Here is a 24,342-nt window from a genome sequence, read left to right on the forward strand (position 1 = left end):
TGTTGATGTGCCCAGATGATCCAATATGAAGTGATAATTCTGGAGAACAGGGCTTATAATGAGATGCTAAAATATTGAAATTAGGTTACTAATGTCTGATGGCAGGAAATGCGGCCCACCATTGATGGGCTGAGTGGACAATCGCGAACTGTTTTTAAGATGGCGTAAAACTGATTTTTGGCCATCTCGCCATATTGTCCACCCAGGCCGCCAAACACATCACTGCCAATGGGAGCAGAAAATTCCACCCTATGGCCTGGATTTTCTGTGCCCACCGGTGTTGGGTGTGTTCGGTGGCATGAGCGGACAATATAGCATGATTGGTTTTATGACAGCGTGAAACCAGTTCGCAATTGTCTGCTCAACCTGCCAATGACAGGCTGCATTTCCTACCAGCGGCCATCAGGAACCTCTTAGTTATACATCAGCATATCATTATTAGGCCAGCCCGCTGGAATTGTCCAACACGCTGCATCGTCCATCCATGTTGGCGTGCTTTCCCACCGACGTGTTTCACAACAGCACATAAAAGGCATGCACTTTGAGGGGAGCTCAGAGATGAGTGTACAGTAGCGTTATGCAGCACTTGCCAGGGTTGCCTGTTGGATTTCAAGCTTGAGGAACGTTGGGGGAGGTCAATGGCAGCTCTGCCATTGAGACAACTTGAGGGGGGTGCATGGGCAGCCCTGCCATTGAATATAGCGCACAAACATTCAGGGTGGGGGAGGTAGGGTGGGCAAGGGAAGCAGCCATGCATTAGGGAAACCTGTATAATGTGACCATTCCTCTGCAGCTGAGACAGTTCAGCCACAGCTACATTGATATGATTGGAGTTGGGCTTCCAGCTTATTTGCCCACTCAAGCAATGCAGAGGCATCAAAGTGCCACCAAGTGCTCCAAAGCTTTTCACTGCAAAGTCATGAGCGTTTCAGTTTACTGCAGAACAGTTGAATGACTGCAAATGTTGTACAATCTCCTTGCTAAACCTGGACATGGAGCTGTCGCTACTGGAGGCACTCACAGACCCTTGCAATGTCATCATCCTGGTTTGGACCAGTCTTCCCCTTGGTTCAAACTAACAGTGCAACCATGCAGTGTGGGCTAGGAGAATGCCTGTGCCTGAGCTGAGAGCACCGTATGCAGCCCAGTGGGCAAATGGTGGATTGGGGCGGAGGTGGTGAGGTCTCGGGCAGCCATGCAGCGCACTAATCTCTGGCCATCCAAGTTGTGGCCAGCACTCTCCGGGAAGCATTAAGGGGCCTTCACACTTAACCAGTGTTTTTAGTACACCCATGCTAACCCACGTATCTCTCTCTTTCATCCTGCAGAAGGAGTACATCAGGATCATGGAGTCTGGTGACCTAGCTATATAGTTGATGGCCCACAGAGAGTGAAGACGATGGAGGAGAGACCGAGGCTCCTGACTGCGCAGAGGAAAATGCAGCACCCTCAGGAAGAAGGAGCGGCTGGGACTCCCATACATGCCACACAAGAGCCAACGCAAGCCATCGCAAGCCAGCGCCTAGCAACACCCAATGTCTATAGACACTGCCTTTCACTCATGAAAATGACCAAGAACCAGTGTCGCTGACAACTGTGAATGTCAAGGGAATTGGTTGGTTACATCTGCCAGTTACTGCAGGATTTGGCGCCAAGGGGACATGGAGGGCATCCAATGCCAGTAACCGTGTAAGTGACTGTGGCGCTCAATTTCTGCTCCAGTGGCTCCTTTCAGGGCTCCACAGGTGACCTCTGTGGGATCTCACAAGCCTCCGCCAACAAATGCATCCATGAAGTCACGGATGCCATCTTCACGACGGCACACAACTTTGTGCATTTTGCTCGGGACCAGGACAGGCGGGATGCAAGAGCGATTGGATTTGCCCAGATCTCAGGTTTCCCATAGGTGCAGGGTGTGATCGACTGCACTCATGTGGCGCTCAGATTTCTGTCCCAACCTGCAGTCAACTATATCAACCACAAGGGGTTCCACTTGCTGTATGTGCACCCACCAGAAACACATCCTGCAGGTCTGCGCAAAGCTTTCAGGGAGTGTGCACGACTCCTACATCCTCAGTTGGCCACAGATCCCTGAAATCTTCCAGGGTCCACAGAGTGTACAGGGTTGGCTCCTTGGGGACAAGAGCTACCCACAGAGGCCATAGCTGATGACACCCGTGTGGGGCGGCGATATAATGAGTCTCATGCTGCAACCCAGAACTTGGTGGAGCAGACCATCAGATGCTGAAAATGAGGTTCTGGTGCCTGGACTTGTCTGGTGGAGCCCTGCAATATAGTCCACAGAGGGTGCCATGCATCGTCGTCATCTGCTGCGCACTTTACAAGATGGCACTCAACAGGGTGAGGAGCTAACTGAGGAAGAGATGGAGAAACTGGAGGTATCCTCCAATGAGGAGGTTGCTGACGATGATGAGGTTAGGAGGTCCTCAAAGGCGACAATGACAGGGATGAGGCCCCTCGCACTGGCCAGACAAAGCAAGTGTGCTTGGGAGGCTCTCATAGCTGTAGATTTGTGGAGGATGATGCCGACATGCAGTGAGGAGACCCACATATCCTCACATTACACCTGTGAAGTTTGAATCCAACCTGGCTTATGGCAGCGCACATATCCTCTGTGATGATGCTCCTTTCATGAAGACACAGTGGAGGCCCTGGTAGTCACTTGGTTGGAGGAGGATAATGGTGACTTGCAGTGAGGACACTCCATAGATCTTTACACGGCCTTTGAGAATGTCTGACTCCTGTCTGACCGAGGGCAGCTCATTTGCGCTTTGTGATCAGGGTCATATAATAGAGACGCAGCCATGAAAGTTTAGAAGCAGCTGCTCCTTTGTCTGCCTTCAACACCTGAGCCCTTCAGGAGCTGGTGCACAGCATCACTGGTCACCGATGCTGAAGAGATGGGGGTCAGCCCCACCCGTGAGCACAGAGAAAGTGTGATGAAACTCAGTAACGCCTGCCCACTGGCAGCAAGATGAGCACTGCCGAGGTGCAGGCATCAATAATGTTTCCATTTGGTCTGAAGGCTGCACAGACCACAGGGAAGAGGCCCTGGACTGAGACACCTGCCTTTATCTTGTGCAGAAAGGTTTCATATCTGAGTGACAAGAACACTGCTCATCAGAACAAGGAGCCACGGGCAGGGAGACATTTTGGGAGTTTATTGAAAATAATGAACAGTATGTACAAGTGATTAATGCCCGTGCCCAGGCTGTGCAACTAATTCTCCTTAACTTTCCTAACCCTGTCACAACATCTTGGTGCTTCCTGGACGTCCACAGCGGAGTTGGAGGCAGCCTGCTGACTGTGACGCCCTGTCTGTGATGTCCTTAGCAGGCATCCTCTGGAAACCTGAGACTTGGAGGGCCCCAGCCTGCTTTTGGGGTCCTGCTGTGTGGCAGTGGCACCCTCCTTGGCCTGTGGAGCTGGAGCTGCTGAGGTCACAGGAAGAGGGGAGTCAGATGGGCCGGATACTCTTGGAGTCATCTGGATGGATGGCCCCGGTGTGTGCACCTGATGATCCTCCTCCTATGGGTGCCTGAGGCCTCCAGGTTGACTCCTTGAGGAGAAGGGGTAGCTGGAGTGAGATTGAGATGCGCTGCACCCCTCTCACATACACACTGTTGGAGGCCTCAGTGATGGAATTGAACCCATGCAGTAGTGCAGGAGTGATGTCCTGGACCAAGATCTTCATGGTGGCTGCTATCCTACCAGTGTTGGCCTCGGTGCATTGGCATGCCAGCACTATCACCTCAGAGTGAAGGTGGGTGGACTCCTCCATCGTGCCTTGAAATCTGAGGAGTGCTGCGGACATCCCTTCCTGATGTTCCCAAGTTTGCCTTTGCAGCTCCAGCAACTGTGACATGCCTGAGTCCAGAGGCTTGTCATCTGACTCAGCATATTTCTAGCCTCCAGCAGCCCTCCGATTGCTGAACACCAGGGAAGTCCCTGCCTCTACCTGCTGTGGATCAGACAGTGTGATGTTCTCACCAGATTGTGATCTTGAGGCTATTCTAAAGCTAGTTCCCACCGAGGTGTGTGTCTCTGTGCTAGTGGAGGCTGTGGGTGAGCGCTGTGATGGGACTTTATGGAGGGTACCTTAAGATTCCTTTTCAGACGTTTCTTCAGGGCTTGATTGGAGGCCCTGGGTCATGGACTTTCCCAGATATGCCTGCAGAAGAAAGGGGAGATAATTAGTGCATGGCAGTGGCCTGTGAAACAGGGCACTTCACTCACAGCATGGTTGGCGGATGGATGTTGTGCTGCTGGAGTCTCACTTGCTGGAGCACCGCTGACCTCACCATCAGCACAGGATCGGTCCAGATCCTCGCCAGCCAGCTGGATGACTGTTTTTTCAAAGTCCATGAGGACCTTAATGTTAGGTATTCCTCCACCAATCTGCCACCTCTCCCTGTTGTTGTGTGCCAGCTTGTCCTGTGTGAACAGAGACGGAGAAAGTGTACGCAGTATGTCTGCCAGGCCAGATGATAAGTATACCTGGCATGTGTGGGTGGTGAGTGGTCCCATGGATGGAATAACTACAAAGACGGTGAGTGTGAGAGTGTGAATGTTGATGTCCCTTGAAAATTGAGACCTCTGTAGATGTGTGATGGGTTTGTGAGTGTGTGAGTTGAGAGTGATGAGAAGAGTGACTTACCCTGGATGAACGGATGAGACAATTCAGCCTTTTGTGGCACTGGCTGGCTGTCCTCTTTTGAAGGGCATTGGCGCTGACCACCGCTGTCACCACCTACCAAGCCTGGTTGGTCATGCTGCTGCCCATCCTGCGGCCATAGTGGGGGTTGAAGATATCCTGGTGCCCTTGGTTTCCAGAAGTTTCCTGCCCTGAAAAGAAGGCCCCTGACACCAGGGATGCTCCCTAGGCCCCGTTGTTGCTGCTGGAGGTGTTACCTGCCTGATTGCCAGGGCCTGCTTGCTTGGCCCTGGCACAGAAATAACATTTTCAACTCCTCTGCAATGGCACCTCAATATGGAGGCACCCTGTCTTTCCCTTTGCAGCCTCAGCAGTGGACATATCTTTTGGTGGCATTGCTGAAGCAAAAGAGCAACTGACCCTATCATTGGGCCAGCACCTCAGATAGGCTGCCCATCATCCAGCAGGATCTTGATTTTCTACCACTGGGAGGATTACTGCCATACTCCCACATTGCATGCCAACATCGTGACAAAATCCCAGCTATGGTGTCAAAGAGAGTTCAAGCATTTAGACAGGGAGACCAAAAAGCCAATTTCTCTTTACAACTCTGAGATGAATCTCTGAGAAATGGAAAGTACTCAAGGTCTCATGTGCAAAGCACTGTCATCTTTTCATTTGCTTAAAACAAGAATGTACATTTGTATTATTATGCTTAGGACAGAAGAGTAGCCTCAAAAATTGTTTAAAAAGTTAGAAGGACCAGATACTTTCATGGCATTCTCTAAATTCATTCCTCCCTGAAACTATTCATAAACAGTTATTGATTTGAACTCTAATGTAATAGTCAGTTAATATAACAGGAATACAAGAGGAAAATCAAACCTTATTTCACATGTATGGTTTTGACTAATTATATAGATGAAATGACCATTTGCAGAAAAGGAGTGAACATATCTGATTAACCGTCAGCATATCCATAACAATTGTACAGGATTTAAACTCCAATATCCCAATAAAATTTAGCATTATTGGTCACAAATTCTTCAGACATTCCACTATCAGCCACTTTTAATTAGTTGCAGTAAATTAATAGCTTTCTAGTTCATTTGAAATCTTTAACGGTTTGGTTATCATTAACACCAATTTGGTAATCTATTTGATTGTAAATAAACATTAAACCTTTGGAACATGATTTACAGCATCGAATGCAGATATCAAAGAGACTATTCATGCCAGGAAAATGAGTCACCACAAAGGAAAATGCAATGTTTTCAGCAATGTTAATTCATATTTACACTGGAAAATTATCCTACGGTCTCCACGAGGAATAAAGAGATCTGCAATAGATGGTACTCAAGAGAGCAACTCCATGACAAGTTTAAAGATACGTCTTGTCAAAAGTACTGCTCCCCTGGGCACCATCAGCATCAAAGAAGAACTCTTCATGTCAGAAGCATGCACACCCATTCAGCACAATATCACTTCAAACTCTTGCCAGTCAGATGACAGTTTAAACCTATGAAGATTGTACAACTAACATTGAATATCGAAGCTCACCTGAAGCAAACATCACAGCCCCAGCTTTATAACAACAGCACCTGAAATCAAACCAATGTTGGCACTTGGTTGCTATTAGCAGTGGCACCACCAAGAAGCATTATTTTACAATATTTCTGCTGAATGGTTTGTGAGGAGCCGTCAGGAAATCTGATCTACCTTTTTATTCTGCCAGGACAACCATTGTTTGGGTTGAATGCACGATCAGTTTTATTTACAGAATGCTAAGGCCAGCTATGGACAAAAATACCTAACACTCAAGATGAAAGCAATGAGATCACAAAACAGATTATAAACACTTTAGTCTTTATGCTTTGCTGTACTAATTTAGAAATCTAGACTGCTGTCAGAAATAATTATTTTTACTGAAGCATGAGAGCTGAGTATGTACAATTAGACTGAATATTTTTCTCAATGTTGGCAGAATACTTTTGTCAGATGTAGGCAAAAATTATAGCTGCTGAAGCAACCATAATCATTAGCTGATCAAATTACTGTGTTCTAAGGAGTGTGAGTATTGTGCACTCTGTAATAAAACAAAGGAAGTCCATCTCCAAAACTGTACCGACATTTACCTGGCCTGTTGAGTACTTCCAGCATTTACTTCTTACATTTTTCCAGCATTCCAGTATTTTGTTTAACCTGTTTTTACTCATTCCAGATGCTGGTAATTTTCAACAATTTCTGTTTTTATTTCACATTCCAGCCTTTGTAGTTTATTTTCTTGTGTGTATTTTGTATTGCACTTTGAGATAAAACACATGCAAATACCTTGCAGTAATAATGTGCTATAACAATTAGCCCACAAAAACAAGTCTCCTGGTGTGACAGAGTCACTGCTTACTACTTGTCTTTTTGTGATTAAGGTGACAAGACATGAATATTGTAAAGGCCTTGTGTCCAAAATACATGAAAATAAGCAGAGTGCAGAGTTGGTCAACTGGGCCTGATATTAATGCATTCAAAACCCATTCACTTAAAGTTAAAATCAGGCCTGGGGGTGATGCACCAGTCTGACATTCCAAGTCAAATCAATACTGCCCCACTTTATGTTCCCCAACAATAAAAATTTTAAATAACCGATCAAATAATAATTGCCATATAATATTTTTCATGCTAATGAGCCACAGCGTCGAATGCAGATTTATTATGTTCCAGCTAATTAATATTTAAAATTATATCTGGGAAAGCACATGGGAAACTATGTTTTGGTAAAATTAAATGCTAGACTCTGTGTTGGACTTATAAAGTTGGAAAGAATTATTTATTGGAATGCAAATAGCATTTTACCAGAAATGAGTCAAAGCATGAATTAATTATCATTCAATAAGTTAACAAATATTGAATGTGATGTCAAAACCTATCAGAAAAATACAAATTGGTATATTACTATTGGCCCCTGTGTGCCTGCTGGCAATGGCTATGCAATCAGAATAACAAAGTTGTGGACAATGCAACAGACTACCACACATTTTGAGATATATTCTAATAAGTAGTGTAGGCCTTGCCCGAGCAATCCAGTCAGTGCTTGAGAATATCAATGGCCTGCTCCGCGATGTTCCTGGTGGTAGCATGGCTTCTGTTAAAGGACCACTGTCCTTGTATGGTCCTGTGGTGGAGGTGGGGGGGGGGCCCTCAGCCATTTGTAGGAGGAGTAACTCTTGTCTTCAGGCAGCTGTTAGGAGGTGCATGTTAGCTGAAACACATCCTGACTTGGAACTGTATTAACGTTTCTTCACTGTCGCTGGGTCAAAACCTTGGAACTCCCTTTATAATAGCACTGTGGATGTACTGGCACCACATGGACTGCAGTGGTTCAAGATGACAGGTCACTAGATCCTTCACAAGAGCAATTAGAGATAAGTAATAAATGCTGGCCTTATTAGTGATGCTCGCATCCCATTAAGAAATAAAAGAAAGCATGCTAGTCATGCACATTGTTGTGTCCCTGATTACTGTTTCTTCATGGTGAACGCAGACGACTGGACAGCAGACAGCCTCAGGATGATGTGAGCAGAATACTGGGCATTCACTGACATAACGGTTTGCAAATGGTCACATACCAGTGGCACATTGATGGAATAGTAGCCTGTGTGGTTCCTATACCATTTCCTCTTGACATGTGGGGCCCACAGAGTCATGTACAAGCTGTCTATGCCTCCTCGCACCATTGGGAATCCAGCTATCCTGGCAAATCCTCATGCCTGCTCATCTTGCTTCTAAGAAAACAAAGCAATCACCTCCCTGTGCATATAGAACCTCAGATCATTTGAGATGCAGGGATTGATGTCCTGGAAGATTTTAGCTATGTTGCATGAAAGTATCTTGAGGCATATTATTTGTGGCATATTAGTTATTCAAATTTGGCGGTCCCAGTTTTAGACTCATAGACATTTACAGCACAGAAGGAGGCCATTAAGCCCATTATGTCTGCACTGGTCAACAAAGATCTGACATCACTAATCCCATTTTCGAGCACTTGGCCCACAGCCCTGGAGGCTATGGCAACGCAAGTGAATATCTAAATACTTCGTAAATGTTATGTGAGTTTCTGACTGAGGCAGTGAGTTCCAGACTTCCATGACCCTCTGGGTGAAAATATTTTTCCTCAAACTCCCTTCTTAGCCTTCTGCCTCTTATCTAAAATCTATGCCCCTGGTTAGTGACCCCTCTACTAATAGAAAAAGTGCCTTGCTATCTACCCTCTCTATGCCCCTCATAATTTTATACGCCTCTTTCAGGTCCTTTCTCAACCTTCGCTGCTCCAAAGAAAACAACCCCAGCCTATCCACTCTTTCCTCATAGCTCAGACCTTCCAGCCCAGGCAGCATCCTGCTAAATTTCTTCTGCACCCTCTCCAGTGCAATCACATCCTTCCTATAATGTGGTGACCAGAACTGCACGCAGTACTCCAGTTATGGCCTAACCAGCATTTTAGCCTGGGAGAGGACTGCAGGTTCATGCTCCAAGGTGCCTCTGCCATTCCACCTGATTACTTGCTCAAATTCTCCAATGTGGGTGTATGTTGAGGGGCTCATGCCTCCTCTCCACTTCTCCCGTTGTAACATGATCTTTCTCCTCCTGTCGACCTCCTGACCTAAGGCCTCCAATGCCACATTCGAGAACCTGGAAGCCATCCCTCTTTTCCCAGTTTCTCCATCTGGGGTGCATTTCCCTCTATCCAATTCATGCAAAGACAGTTGGCAGCAGCTTCCTTTTAATGAATCCAGCTCCTCCTGAAGAGGAGCGGCCTGCCTTTAGGCTGTGCAGGCGAGTTGAAACTCATGCTGCCTTGGAACTATATCGTTGCTGCTTCACTGTTGCTGGGTCAAAATCCTGGAACTATCTTCTTAACAGCATTGTGGATATATCTACGCCACACGGACTGCAGCAGTTCAAGATGATGGACCTTTACAAGAGCAATTAGGGATGAGACTCAACTGCTGGCCTTGCCAGTGATGCACACATCCCATGAAAGAATAAAAGAAAGCATGCTAGTTATGCACACTGTTGAGCCCCTGTTGAGTGCTCAGCCCACCAACAGCAGGGGTCACACTTGGTTGAACAGTACAATCATGGAAAAGAGAAAGCAACAGAATGTTTGTATGCTGAAGTTCAGTGTGAAATGTTTGAGAGAGATTAGTTCAGTTTGAGACCATGCCTAGAGAGGGGGGCAAAATCACTAACCAGGGAACAGAGATTTTAGTGCTGTGAATTTAATGGTTGTCATCTTCTTGAAGTTTAAATGGAAGAAATTGTGGCTTATCCAGCACTGGACAGTGTGATAACACAATGGCAGCAGAGGGAACAAAGAATGCGGTGGTGAGGTTAAACTGGACATTGTCAGTGAATGTGTGGAACCTGAAATTTTTAGGGAGATGGGAGGGAACAGACTGAATTTGCTAAGAATGAAATAGCATGACCTCATTGCCAATTTATTACTCCATTTCCCATCCAGCAGCTAGCCAAATTGACAGGCTGGGTCAGAAAATCAAAGGTAGGGGATAGTTGAGGATGGTCCTGGTAACTGGGGAAAATCAATGACAAGTGGGGAGGGCAAGTCTGGCAATTGGGAAGGAGAGGAATTGGGAGCAGGTAGAGAAGGAGCAGTAGAGTAATTAAAAAGCAGGGTGCCAGAGATAATTGCAGCTCCTTTGTAGGCAAGAAGAGGTGTAGAACACTTTTTGAATGATTGGAACGCTGGTGAAACATGTCATCTGCATGCATTAACAATCCTCCTTTGTCATCCTTACAAAACACAAAAATAGGAGGAACTCCATTGGAATGTCAATTTTCAGCAGTAAAAAAATATGGCAGCCTAAACTCTTGAGTAAATCCTTCAAAAATAATCTGTCAAATAAAACACTGATAATAACAACTGGCATGAATCTAAAATAAAATTATAGTTTCAAGCATTCTTCTCAGAAATACTGGCTCTCCCTGCAAATATTGACTTCAGGCCAAAACATGACTGTTCCAAGGCTACATTAAGCTTGTAAATTTGAAGTTTGCAGTTTGGATCACAGGAAATGTCATACATCCTAATGTAGATGTTATTACAATGCACATTACAATAAAATATTTCTGGTAAGAGCTCCTATACGCCCAGCTTATAACCTGACTAAATGTTCATGAACAGCACAGAATGGTCAGAGAACCAATAAAGTGGGTAGTTGCATGATTTTTCATCACCCCATTGTCCAATCTGCTCCATCTCTACCAGTGATGGTGACCAGTAAATCTTTCCAAATGTATAAAGTATAACTGTAACCAAAGTCATGGATAAATGGGAATTGAATCCACATGGTGGCATTTGTGAGCTATGTGCTAAATCTCACATCCTATGATGTGGAATGAATTCATTTGATGCAAAAATTTAATTACTAACACAATACATTGCAGTGTAAGAGCATGAACCTGCTGGCACCTACATTGTGACTGAGCACCAGAGAGTTTTGCATCTGAGATTTCGCAGGAATCCCTTTACCACACAATTTTCCAGCTCATGATAAATATGAGGCCACTGCATGGTACACATACATCTTCACTTAAAATAAGCTACTTCACTGGAAATAGTCAACTCAGTTGCTTAATTTTATGGTGACTGAAAGAATGAGTGAATGGGATAATGAGTGAGCGAGTGAATGAACAAACAAATCCGTGAGAGAATGGGTAAATGAATGAATGAGTGAACAAATGATTGAGTGAATGTATGGATAAATGAACAAACAAATGAGTGAGCAAGTGGTTGAGTGAGTGAATGGGTATATGTATGAGTGTGAGTTAGTGAATGATCAAGCAAACATGTGAGCAAGTGACTGAGTGAACAAATGAATGAGTGAACTAATTAATGAGTTTGAGTGAATAAGTGAATTATATGTAAGTGCATGAATAAGCAAATGAGTGAGCAAGTGAGTGAACGAGTGAATGAATGATGAATGAATAATAGAGAAAATGAATGAGGGGGCATGTGAAAAAATATAACACGGTAAAACTGATGCTAGCCTTCAATTTAGGGAAGGCCTTAGGCTGTCATCTTGCCTATTCCTTCCATCCTATCCCTTCTTACAATTTTTATGTGAGTTCCTCAAATGGAGTTACTGGCCTGAAATTTCTATGTGTCTTCTTCCCTTCGGTTATACATAATCTTACCATGCAGCAGGGGATTGTTGATAAATTTCAAGAGCATGTATGATGATACTGAAGGATCATCCTATATCCCAACATATGTAGAGGAAGACTTTTTGTGTATGCTTTTTTGTAACATGTTAGTGTGACAAAAGCTTGAGTTGCAAGTTGCATGTGTGCCCTATTATCTTATGAACATGCATGGCAAGCAATGGTGAGAATGTGGAGCCCTTTATCTGAAGGACCGGTGGAGGCAAGCAACATAGGTTTATTTAAGGGGCAGCTAGATAAACACATGCGGGAGAAAGGGATACCACAACATGTTGATAAGGTGAAATCAAGTAAGGTGGGAGAGGGCTAAGGTGGAGAATAAACACCAGGATACACAGGATAAGCTGTATGACCTGTGTCTGTGTTATAATATTTGATATAATCTGATCAAATCACAGAAATACAGGTTTGGCAGGGTGCTTTGCATGGGACTACAGCTAACTTGTTTCAGGTTTTGTCATTTGGTACACTTGTCAGCTATTTGTTGTCATGAAATGTGAATGAGATTACTTTGTCAGCTCTTTCTCTTGAGTTAATAAACCTCCTTATTTCTTCTGCATGGTTTGTTGACATTTACACTTGCTCTCATCTCCTTCCCCCGCACCTCCCCCCCACCCCCCTTAAACCAGCTTATATTTCTATTTTTACTTAGTTCTGTTGAAGGGTCATGAGGACTTGAAACGTCAACTGTGCTCTTCTCCGCCGATGCTGCCAGACCTGCTGAGTTTTTCCAGGTATTTCTGTTTCTGTTTTTGTTTTGGATTTCCAGCATCCTCAGTTTTTTGTATTTATCTACTTCCAGGTTTGTTGTGTTGCTTTCCTCAGGGAAACATAACCTAGAGCATCAACCTAAGCAATCCTCATTTCACCCTTTTCCTACAGCTTTGTTCAAGTAAATTGTCCTTCTGCTGCACCACTCCATCATTTAGCAAGATATTCCATTCTGTGTGAACAAATATTTTCTGCCAAATGGTGGAAATATCACCTGAAGCTAGTGCCCACTAAATGGTGAGGTTAGCTTTTTAAGTAGTAGCTGCAGTTGTATGGGAAATCCAAAATTCCATTGTATGAGCTATAGGGGCTCCCTGGACATTTCAGTGGGTCGATCAGTACAGAATCAGCTCAGCAAATGGCAGATATAAAAATAAAAAAACTGCAGATGTTGAAAATCCAAAACAAAAACAGAATTATCTGGAAAAACTCAGCAGGTCTGGCAGCATCGGCGGAGAAGAAAAGAGTTGACGTTTCGAGTCCTCATGACCCTTCAACAGAACTGAGTGAATATTAGGAGAGTGGTGAAATATAAGCTGGTTTAAGGTGGAGGGGGGGTGGGGGGAGAGAAGTTGCGGGGCGGTGCGGTGTGGTTGTAGGGACAAGCAAGCATTCATAGGAGCAGATAATCAAAAAATGTCACAGACAAAGGAACAAAGAGGTGTTGAAGGTGGTGATATTATCTAAACAAATCTGCTAATTAAGAATGGATGGCAGGGCACTCAAGGTACAGCTCTAGTGGGGGTGGGGTGGAAAGACTAGCAGGGCATACAAGACGGAGGCGAAGGAACTGAGAGAATGGGATGGAGTCCTTAAAGGAAGCGGGGTGTGAGGAGCTGTAGTCGAGATACACCATTCCCATTCTCTCAGTTCCTTCACCTCCGTCGCATCTGTTCCAATGATGCTACCTTCAAAAACAGTTCCTCTCACATGTCCGCCTTCTTCCTTAACCGAGGTTTTCCATTCACGGTCGTTGACAGGGCCCTCAACCGTGTCCGGCCTATCTCCCGCGCATCCGCCCTCATACCTTCTCCTCCCTCCCAGAAACATGCTAGGGTCCCGCTTGTCTTCACTTATCACCCCACCAGCCTCTGCATTCAAAGGATCATCCTCCGCCATTTCCGCCAACTCCAGCATGATGCCATCACCAAACACATCTTCCCTTCACCCCACCTGGCGGCATTGCGTAGGGATCGTTCCCTCCGGGACACTCTGGTCTACTCCTCCATCACCCCCTATTCCTCAACCCCTACCTATGGCACCTTCCCATGCCCATGCAAAAGATGCAACACCTGCCCCTTCACTTCCTCTCTCCTCACCGTTCAAGGGCCCAAACACTCCTTTCAAGTGAAGCAGCATTTCACTTGCATTTCCCCCAACATAGTCTACTGCATTCGTTGCTCCCAATGCGGTCTCCTCTACATTGGAGAGACCAAACGTAAACTATGCGACCGCTTTGCACAACACCTGCAGTCTGTCCGCAAGAAATACCCAAGCCTCCCTGTTGCTTGCCATTTTAACACTCCACCCTGCTCTCTTGCCCACATGTCTGTCCTTGGCCTGCTGCATTGTTCCAGTGAAGCCCAACGCAAGTTGGAGGAACAGCACCTCATCTTCCGACTAGGCACTTTACAGCCTTCCGGACTGAATATTGAATTCAACAACTTTAGATCTTGAACTTTTTCCTCCATCCACACCCCCTTTCCACTTCTTCCCCCTTCCTTTTGTTTTTTCCAATAATTTATATAGATTTTTCTTTTCCCACCTATTTCCATTATTTTTAAATCTTGTACGCCCTTCTAGTCTTTCCAGCCACCCCCTCTAGAGCTCACCCCTTGAGTGCCCTGCCATCCATTCTTAATTAGCACATTCATTTAGATAATATCACCACCTTCAACACCTCTTTGTTCCTTTGTCTGTGACATCTTTTGATTATCTGCTCCTATCACTGCTTGCTTGTCCCTACAACCACCTCCGACCCCCCACTTCTCCCCACCCCCCACCTTAAACCAGTTTATATTTCACCCCTTTCCTATTTTACTTAGTTCTGTTGAAGGGTCATGAGGACTCGAAATGTCAACTGTGCTCTTCTCCACCGATGCTGCCAGACCTGCTGAGTTTTTCCAGGTAATTCTGTTTTTGTTCAGCAAATGGCATGCTCTTCACAGTTCCCATCCTTGGAGCACAGATATTGTATGTAAGCAATCAAATTGATCAGCTCCCAACTTATGTTCCTATGGCATGCTCCACATAAAAAAGAATGTTGCAGAGCTCATTACAAGGTAGGAGTTGGACACCAAGCAACTGAATATTCATACTTACAACCAGATACTTTGGAAATGAAGATTTGATTGTTCTATTCTACAAGGTATTTGCAGAGGTGTTATCTTAATTGCCTTGGATTCAAGTTTCAATAAAGGTTTTATCATTACTTGTATTCAAATCTGAAAACAACCTTCATCTTTATTTGCAGACAAATAGAGCATTATTGATAATTATAAATAAAGCCAGAGACTGATAGGCAAATTTTAGCTTAGTAACATACTAGCACTAGAAATGCCAATGTCCCTCAATTCAGCTAATCTGTTAGATCATGGATGATCTGTCTTCAACTCAATTTTTCTTTCCTTTGCTCAACATTGCTTGATGCCCTTGCCTTACAAAAATCTATCTCAACCTTGTGGGGAGAGAATTCCAAATTTCTATAAAGATTTCTGAAAAAAATCTTCCTGATTTTGATCTTGCTAACTCTAATTTTAAAAATATGTCACCTTGGCCTGAATTTTTCCCACATTGAGCAGGCTCGGCGGGAGTGGGCAGGGGCAGCTGGGGAGCTGATCACCTTTCGTGATCGGTCCACACCACCATTTTATGCTGGTGGGCCAGTTATGGCCCGCCCAGCATAATACGTGAGCAGTAGTGCTCAACACTACCTGTGCGAGTGGGGGGAGGAGGGAGAGTCGGGAGTTGGGGGCAGTACTCTTTCATGCATGCGCATGGAAGACTGCTTCAATCTCCCGGAGGCACGGAACTGCCTCAGGGAGATTGAAGCGCTTTTTAAAATAATAAATAAAATCAATAAAAATTTAATGAAACATGTTTCCTCATGTGACTCTGTTACATGAGATGGGACATGTTTTTATTTTTCAGGAAAACATTTTATTTAATTCATAAAAGCTTTAGGAAACCTTATCCTGCTCGTGGATGAGGTTTCCTAAAAAACGTAAAGGCCGTTTGGCCTTTTCGCCTGCCCGCCAACTGTTAACTTGACATTAATTAATTTGTCAATGGCCTTAATAGGCCTATCAGTTATCAGCGAGCATGCAGCCGACTCTGGCATGTGCCCACCGATGAAACATCATGAGATAGTGCAATGACATCGGGATGCACGCCCGACATCATCGCGCATTATTTTAAGCACCGACGTGTCGGGCCTGCCCCCGCTCACCAACTGAAAAATCGTGGCCCTTGTTTTTGATTCCACCACCAGTGAAAATTGTTTCTCTAGAACCATGCAGAAACAAGGAAGTTTACTGACTCAAGAGAAAGAGCTGTTGAAGTTATATCATCCCCCACATTTCACAACTAGATGACAAGTGTATGCAATTGACAAAACCTGACAAATGCAAGTTTCAGTCCCATGCAAAGCACCCTGCAAACTTGTATATCTGTGCTTCTAAGCCATTAAATCCTCTTAACATTTTAAACATCTTAATTAGAGAGGTTCAGAGGGGTTATAACACCCCTAAGTCTTCTGCGCTTAAGGGAATACAAGCCAAATTTATGCAATCTGTTTTCATAATTTGACCGTCTAAGCTTTCATGCAACATGATAAGTCTGTGCTGCACCTCCCCCAAGATCACTATATTATTTTTGAAGCGTTGTCTCCAAAATCAAATGCAATATTCTAGTTGGGTTATATCCAGGTCTCTGTACGACTGAAACACATCTTCCTTCCCTTTGAACTTCAGCCTCTTTGAGATAAACATCAACATTTCATTCACCATTTGAATTACATTTTTGTCTAAACTACTGACTTTTGAACTCCCAAATTTCTTTGCTCCTCTATAGTCCCCAGTTTATCACCATTTATAAAATACTCTAATCATCTTTCATGGGTCCAAAGAGGATGACCTCACAATTGCCCACATTGAATTCCCTCCGTGACACCCTACTCCACTCTTTAGTTACTCTCCATCCCTTTCCTACAGCACCTTTTCCTGCAAACGCAGGAGATACACCTGCCCTTTTACCTCCTCCCTTCTCACCCTACAAGCCTCCAAACATGACTTCCAAGTGAAGCAATGATTTACTTGTACTTTTATCAATTTAGTATACGGTATTTGCTGCTCAAAATGTGGACTCCTCTACACTGAAAAGACCAAATGCAGACCATTTTGTGGAACACCTCCATTCAAGCCGCAAGCTTGACCTTGAGCTTCCTGTCATGTGTCATTTCAAATCTCCACCTTGCTCCCGCTCTGACCTTTCTGTCCTCATCTGCTACAGTGTTCCAATGAAGCTCAATACAAGCTCGAGGGACAGTATCTCATCTTTCCACTGGGCACTTTACAGTATTCTGGACTCAATACTGAGTTCAACAGTTTTGGATCATAACCTTTGCAGATCCATTCAACATCTCCCAAAATCTGTTGTCTAAACTCCTGATTAAAACCATGCATGACATCTCCTGTGGCTGTGACTAGTATGTTTTATTCCTCATCTTCCTTGATCAGTCTGCTGTATTCAACATAGTTCACTAAACCATCCTCTTCCACTGCGATTATGTCATCATCTAATTTAACGAGGTTACCTTTGCACATCCAAGGACCCCAGTGAAATAGCTTTGGTCTTTTTCTCTTCCTCATTTACACATTGACATAATCCTCAGGCTCCATCTCACATCTGCTGATGCCGTACAATTCAATTTCTCCTTCTCATTGTATGAACCCTCAAATGCCTCTGATCTGTCAGACTGTTTGGGCTGAATTTCATTAGCTCTGAAGGAAACCTGTAAAGCAATGACAGCAAGAGCTAACCTGCAGCGGGACACTGGGGTGGCATTTTACCAGCAGCAGCTAATTAACGGGTTGCTCACAGGGCTGCCATCCAATTGAGGAGGATGGCCTGCCCCCTCTACCCCAGCTCCCAAGAGTGGTGGCCACTGCTAAGGCTGCATCATGAAGGAGAGACTGCCTCAATGCCAAGGTGCCCTCAAAATTGGGTGAGCTTTTTGAAAAGATGTGGCCAGGTAGGCGTTCTCCGATGATGGTTTGCTCAGGCGACACTGTGTTGTGTGAACTCAGATGTTGACACCAGGACACCACTCTCTGATCATGGAGTGCACATCAAGTACAGCCCCCAACCCCAGAAACCCCTGGCAGATGCCAGGATTTACCTGGCAGTCTTCCTACAAGGCAGAACCCCCACCTGAAGTGGAAAAAGTGCACTTGGGGATGGGAGGTGGCCTTTAAATGGAAAATTACTTGTCTCAATTGGTCACCCAGCAGGAAAATTTTCAGCACCAAAGAATTCCCAGCACCATATTGCCAGCCCCTTTGCCTCCTAATCCTTCTCCAAAGTGCTGGGAAAAATTAGCCCTTTGCTTTTTCTTCAGCTGCACCATGCTGTATCACATCTTAGTGGGTGCCAAAGAAAGAAAGGAGTGGAATTCCCTAAGGCTCATGGGCAGCCCTGAAAAGGGCACTATGCACTGCCCTGTAATTAGGCCTCAAGTCCTACTAACCTTATTTAGCCAAACAACAATTTGTTATGCATTTCCAGAAGTAGATTGTCCATTTTATAAAAATGAACGTTGGGCCACGCTCCTCACTGGCAGTGGCACAAAAGTAAGTCTCATGTTGGAAGAGAAAAGGGAGTGGCAGAATCAAACCTGGGCCAGCAATGGCTCTCCGGTTGACTGTGGAGCTGGGAGTTACAATCTGCTCCTCCTGACTTTGCATAAAACTTTAAAAATAAAATACCATTTTGATGGTGGATACATCCACACAAAGAAAAGCTGAGAGGATCAGGCCTGAAGCTTCTGGGCAGCTCACTTTCCCTGAGGGGCACTAAACCTTTCAGGCATCCTTGAGGTGCAGGAGATTGGCCTCCAGAATTAAACATAAGGTCCAATTTCTACCCCAATTTGTCTTTGGAACCAATATTGAGAGAAAGGTCAATTTTAAAATTAGTAATTTCTCAATGATTTTATTGTGATCAATGTTAATTATTCACAGGGTCATAGACTGCTGCACAGAAAAATGCCTTCTTTGATTTTCTTAATCAGGATCACTAACTAACAGAATAACAGGAAATGGTGGAAACAAGTCTAGCAGTGTCAATGGAGAGAGAAACAGAGTTAGCAGGCTGAATTTTCCTGGTCCAGGTTTGGACATAAGACTGGCAGTGAAACAGGCAAAGAGTGTGTCAGTTCAGCTACCTGACACATCCCTAACTCTGAGGTGTTTGATGGCATCAAGCAGACAGAGGATGACCCATTGAATGTGGAGGCTATTGGTGTGTAAGATAAGAACAAGGGGAATGCTATTGTGGTTCTGAGAGGGAATGTGTGCGAGTTGGGGTTAAATTTTACGGGGCTTGCAGGAGCAGGATAAGAGGCAGAGGGAGTGTGAAAGATCGGGGTTGGGGGTTTGGGGGGGTGGGTGGTGTGGAGGCGGGGTGGGGGGTGGTGGCGGTGTTATACTCACCTGGAACTCCAACGAAATGATGGTGGTTCCATATTTTTCCAGGAGCAGCAAAGATCCAAGGCAGGATTGCCACTACAATGCAACGGCTCAATGAAAAGATCATTAAGATGAATTTGCATGGGCCTGAATGTGATTATGCAGAGCTTGAATTAAACGAACAGCACAGCAAGACTTCAGACCTTCAGATTCCCTATCGATTAAAGTTGGTGGCAATGAGATGAGGCCTCAGTGCTGCCTCTAGAGGTCAGTCATTGTGAGATTGTTGGTTGTTTACAAGGGGAAGTGAGCAGGGAGTGGAGGCCAGCAGAGGTAGGCTTCCAAGGGTGGGAGCTGTTTAGGATGGTGGGCTCTCTGCAAGGGACACAGAGGAGCATTGGCATGTGCTGACAGGGGAGGAGTAAAAGGGAGGTTCCAGGGGAAATCGATTCGAACGACATTTCACAAGCGAAGGAGAGATCAATGGCCATGGGACTGACCTTTGTGGAGGTGGAATGGCGCAGAGGGAGGGGAGACCATATGAACAATATGGACATATGAAGTAGGAGCATGAGTAAACCATTTGGCCCCTCAAGCCTGCTCTGCCATTCAAGAAGATCCTGGCTGATCTGATTGTGGCCTCAACACCACTATCCTACGTACCCCCAATACCCTTTGATTCTTTTGTTAGTCAAGAATCTATCTACTACTGCTTAAAAATATTCAATAACACTGCTTCTCCCGTTCCCTGGGGAAGAAAGTTCCACAGACTTACAACCCTCTGAGAGAAAAAAGAAATCTCCTCATCCCTGTCTTAAATGTGAGACCCCTTATTTTAAACTATACAGGTTTAAACTAGTTCTGGTCTCTCTGTTATGACCAATGCAGTTGGTAAAGTGGAGTTATTTAAAAATCTCAGAGGGAAACTTTAAACAACTGTCATAACCTATAATTTTAAGTGATATGTTTGAAATGCAACTCTAAATTCAGGAATCAGACCACCACGTCTTGAGGTTTTATGTTAAACTAACTGAAACATTTTATTAATTTACACAGGTTAAAATAAATGCACACACAGCTACAAATTACTGATATCATAACTTTTAACAAATTCCCAAACTAATCTCCATTAATGCAACAGCAACCCATTGACTTAACCAGACACCAGGCAAAACATTTTCTAATTCATAGTGAGCTTATTTTCACTGTGGGGCCAGTTGGACCAGTTGAAGGCTTACAGCTGCCTTTTGAACTCACATTGCCCCTGCTCTGCATACCTGAAAACTGCCAAAGTTATACCCACCACCTCTGATTGAATTCAAATTCTCATTGTTTAACCAGCCTCTTTGAACTTCACCTTTTAACAATGAAACTCCTTTCATAGCACCAATTTTAATTAGTAATATAAACATATTGCTTGGTAGCTGCTAGAAAGGCATCAGTTTTCACCCCCCTTCTTGAATGCTCTATTCAAAAAATGCAAATACACTCTATCTCCCTTACATATCAAAACTAGTACCCATCAAAGCACCCAGACTAGCTGGCTTTAATCCAATTAAGACACACCTGCAGACTAAACCTCTATTTTAAAAGAAAAATATTTTCCAAAATATTATATACATTAATAGCTTCATGATACGCTTCCATAAGGGGAAACATCCTTTCAGCATCCACACTTCAAGCCCCCTTAGGATCAGGCATCGGCAATTCCACTGCAGCAACAGCAGGAGCAACAAGAGGGCCAACAGAGCACGCCACTGAATCTTGCATAGGGGACCAACAGCAGCCAACCCCCCAAGTGCCTATGTGCGGCTGAGAGCATATCGGACTCACCTCAACTACCTGCATCTGCCCAAGTAGTAGTATCAACGCAAGCTGCAGATACCAAAGGAGGCTATCATCAACTCATTTGCCATGCTGCATGGGCTTTGGTGGACACCAAATTTCTATTGCCTTGAAGATCGCCATGACACTCAAATTTTACACAATTAGGTTAACTAATGACCTCATAGTAAAGGCATCCCAAGGTAGCAGATCATAATGTGATTGAATCTTACGTTCAGTTTGAGGGAAAGAAGAGTGTGTTTAAGACTAGTATTTTAAACTTAAATAGAGGCAGTAATGATTGCATGAAGTAAAGCTAGTGAAAGTAAACTGACTATTTAGGTTAAGGGATCGGTCAAAAGAGATGCAGTTGCAGACACTTAAGAGGATATTTCAGAATACACAAAATAGATACATTCCAACAAGAAAGAAAAATTCCAAGGGGAGGACCCATCATGCATGATTAACTAAAGAAGTTTAAGGTAGTATCAAACTTAAAGAAAGAGTATATCATTGCGCAAAGATAGATGGCAGGTCAGAAGATTGGGCAGAATATAAAAAAAAAGCAAAGAATGACTATAAGATTAATAAGGAGGGAAACATTAGAGTATGAGGGAAAGCTAGCTAGAAATATTGAAATATAACAAAGTGAGCATTGGTCCTAGAGAAAGTGAGTCTGGGGAGTTAATAATGGAAAATAAGGAGATGGCAGATAACTGAACCAGTATTTTGTATCGATTGTCACTATGGAGAATATAAGTAACATCCCAGAAATAGCTGTAATTAAGGAGGAACTCAAGCAAATTACAATCACCAGGGAAGTGGTACTTAGCAAATTGTTGGAATTGCAGGTTGCCAGGTCCCAGATCCTGATGGATTTCATCCTAGGGTCTTAAAAGAAGTGGCCAGTGAGATAGTTGATGCATTGTTTTTAATTATCCAAAATTCATTAGATTCATGGAAGATTCCATTAGATTGGAAAATAATGAATGTAACGACTTTACTCAAAAATGAACAGAGACAGAAAGCAGGAAACTTTTGGCCAGATAGCTTAACTTCTGTCATGGGAAAATGTTAGAAGCTATCATTGAAAACATTACAGCAGGGCACTTAGATAAAATTGAAGGTAATCAGGCAGGATAAACATGGTTTTGTGAGAGGGAAATCATGTTTAACCAATTCATTAGAGTTCTTTGAAGAAGTAATATGTACTGTGGATAAAGTGGAACCAGTAGATGTACCGTATTTAGATTTTCAGAAGGAATTTGATATCATCAACAGTTATTGGGGAAAATAAAAGCTTATGGTTTAGGAGGTAAGATATTGGCATGGGTAGAAGATTGTTAGCTATCAGAAAACAGAAAGCAGGCATATATGGGTCTTTTTCTGGTTGACAGGATGTGACCAGTGGTGTGCCACAGGGATCAGTGCTGGGGCCTCAACTCTTCACAATTTATATACATGATTTGGATGAAGGGAGCTATAGTGTGGTAGCTAAATTTGCTGGTGACACAAAGATAGGTAGGAAAGAAAGTTGTAAAGAGGATATAAGGAGGCTAGACAAGGACATAGATAGGTTTGGTGAGTGGGAGAAGATCTGGCAAATGAAGTATAATGAGGGAAAATATGAGGCTGTCCATTTTGACAGGTCAAATAAAACAGAAGCATATTATCTAAATAATGAAATATTGCAGAGCTCTGAGATGTAGATGAATCTGGGTGTCCTAGAGCATGAATTGCAAAAGGTTAGTATGCAAGTAATTAAGAAAGCTAATAGAATGTTAATGATTATTGCGAGGGTAATTGAATACAAAAGTAGGGAGGCTATGCTCCAGCTATACAGGGCATTGGTGAGACCACATCTGAAGCACTGTGTACAATATTGCTCTCCTTATTTAAGGAAGGATGTAAAATGCATTGGAAGCAGTTCAGAGAGGTTTACTAGACTAATACCGGGAATGGGTAGGCTTTCTTATGAGGAAAGGTTGGAAAGATTGGGCTTGTATCGCTGGAGTTTAGAAGAGTAAGAGGCGACTTGATCGGAACATATAAGATCCTGAGGGGTCTTGACAGGGTGGATGCGGAGAGGATGTTTCCTCTTGTGGGAGAATCTATAACTAGGGGTCACAGTTTAAAAATACAGAATCACCCATTTAGACACAGATGAGGACAAATTTGTTCCCTCAGAGGTTCATGAACCTTTCGTACTTACTTCCTCAAAAGGCGGTGAAAGCAGAGTCTTTGAATATTTTTAAGGCAGAAGTAGATAGATTCTTGATAAGCAAGGGGGTGAAAGGTTATCAGGATAGGCAGGAATATGGAGTTAAGGTTACAATCAGATCAGTTATGATATTGACTGGAGGAGCAGGCTTAAGCGGCCAGGTGGCCTACTCCTGCTCCTAATTCATATATTTGTAATTGTGTAATCTCCCAGTCTGCAGCCCAGCATTGCATCAAGGAAATGAATAATGACCTGTTCAAAAGGGCCAGTGACTGTGTGCACTACTGAGTCAACCTGGATTCCCCTAGGTGCAGGGTGCAGGGTGCCATCGAATGCTACCTGTGGCTATCAACACTCCCTCTGACCATTCAGCAGCCTTCATCAACAGAAAAGGCTTCCATTCCTTCACTGTCCAACTGGTCTGTGACCACCAAAAGTTCTGTACCCAGTTTCCAGGAAGCAGCCATGACACCTATGTACACTAACAGTCCCAGGTGGCACAGCTTTTCCAGCACCACCGCATTCATGGATGGATTCACGAGGAAAGTGCTATCCACTAAATACATGTTTACTCATGCCTGTGAGGAATGCTTGCATTGCAGCAGGAGAGAGGTTCAATACCTACCACAGGTCCTCCTGAATGGCCCTCGCATAGGTCATTGGTCTACTGAAGGTGAGATTCAGGTGCCACAAACAATCTTATGAAGCCCCTCAGAATGCCCAGTGAGGGTCTAGAGTATCATGGTAGTCTGCTGTTCCCTGCATAATCTAACAATTCGGAGGATGAAGGTCTTGAATAGTGAGGGTTTCATCAATCCTCACTCCTTGTCTGATGAGGAGGATGTGGAGGAGGTTGCTGAGCAGGCAGCACAGGTGAGGAACCCCTTGCACCAGAGACAAGGGGCATTGAAAGATTCGCAACAGAG

Source organism: Carcharodon carcharias, chromosome 3 (genome assembly GCF_017639515.1).
Source record: "Carcharodon carcharias isolate sCarCar2 chromosome 3, sCarCar2.pri, whole genome shotgun sequence".
NCBI classification, from domain to species: domain Eukaryota; kingdom Metazoa; phylum Chordata; class Chondrichthyes; order Lamniformes; family Lamnidae; genus Carcharodon; species Carcharodon carcharias.